General features: G+C 55.3%; 1 protein-coding gene across 6 annotated transcripts in view; it reads right to left on the bottom strand.

Annotated features, from left to right (window-relative positions):
- The window catches only part of ZFHX4 (zinc finger homeobox 4), a 176,790-nt gene extending 175,524 nt beyond the window's left edge, over positions 1-1,266 (bottom strand). For all 6 annotated transcript variants that reach the window (XM_011376416.2, XM_011376418.2, XM_011376419.2 and 3 more), the window contains exon 1: positions 596-1,266. The gene's annotated coding sequence lies outside the window, so the exon portion shown is untranslated. The remainder of the gene's footprint in view (positions 1-595) is intronic.
- Positions 1,267-1,298: the final 32 nt, after the last annotated feature.

The raw sequence follows: 1,298 nt of genomic DNA, 5'->3' as shown, positions 1-1,298 counted from the left end.
GGGGGGGTGATAAAGCAGGGATGGGGTCGCCGAGCCCCACCGACCAACGTCCAAACTTTCGGAGGACGGGTGCGCAGGAAGGGTCACCCCGATCGCGGCGCCGGGCGAGCGGGGTCCCCGGCAGCGCCCGTGCCGCCGCGATCTGACAGCCTCCGCGGGCCACCGGGAAGCCCGGGCTCGCGGTGCAGACAGAACCCGAAAAGCCAGGGAACCGGAGAGCACAACGCTCGGCCAAACGTGGGCGATCCGCCGCTTAATCCAAAAGTTAAATCCCGAAAAACGCAGTCCCCCAAAGGCAGTGGGAGATCAGGCCCCTCCGTGCGCCCCCCTCCCTCCGCGGAGCGAATCCTCGAGCCAAAGAAAAAGGGGGAAAGAGATAGAAAAGGGGGGCAGAGCGGAAGAGATGGTCGGGATGAGGGGCCGTGAGCGAGAGCGAGCGGGAGCGAGCGAGCCGGGGGCAGAGAGCGAGAGAGGCGGAGAGGCAGAGAGAGGGAGCGAAATATCAAAGATTGTGCAAGATCAGGCTGGAAAGATAATCGATACTCGACCTAAATTTAACACAAACTACTCAATAAAAGTTAAAGAAAAAACTTACTTTCCATTTCCCCTGCAGTTCCTACTCGATCTTCGCCTCTTTTTTTTGTTTGTTTGTTTTGCTTTTATTTTACTTACAGCTGATCACATCCAAGTAAAACGAGAGGGTTCATTTAAAAAAAAAAATTAAAAAAAATAAAAAAATAATCCTCCAACTTTATTGGGTGAAAATAAAAACGCTGGAGCAGAAAGTGGGGGACATGGAGCGGTCCTCGGGGGTCCGGGACGAGTTAAAGCATGTGCCGACCGCGGTCTCGCTGTTTGGTTGTGAAGGGGTTGGGAAAAGGAGGAAAGGAAATGAAAATCCGATATGTCTTTATTCTGCTAATTATTATCGTTTTAGCCCTGTTTAAAAAAATGGCTGATTAAGTTGAGTGCGCATGTCTTTGTGTGTCTATTCCCGATATGCACTCTGGGAATGAGAGAGGAGAGCGAGGGAGAGGGAGAGGGAGAGGGGGGAGAGAGAGGTGTAATTAGTGAGGTGATCAACATTCCCCAGACTGCAAATGACGCGCAGCCCGGACTCTCAGCGGCCCGGAGCCTGGCGGCTTCCAGGGCTCGGAGCGCGGCAGCGGGAGCCTGGGACGCGGCGACCCCGGACAGGGCAGCGATGGGGACCTCGGGGCTTGCACCCCACGCGCCCCCGCGAGCGCGACTCCCAAACTTCATTAGGCACACACACACACACACACACACACACACAC

This window comes from Pteropus vampyrus, unplaced genomic scaffold (genome assembly GCF_000151845.1).
Source record: "Pteropus vampyrus isolate Shadow unplaced genomic scaffold, Pvam_2.0 Scaffold298, whole genome shotgun sequence".
NCBI lineage: Eukaryota > Metazoa > Chordata > Mammalia > Chiroptera > Pteropodidae > Pteropus > Pteropus vampyrus.
This window is presented reverse-complemented; position numbering and strand designations above follow the sequence as displayed.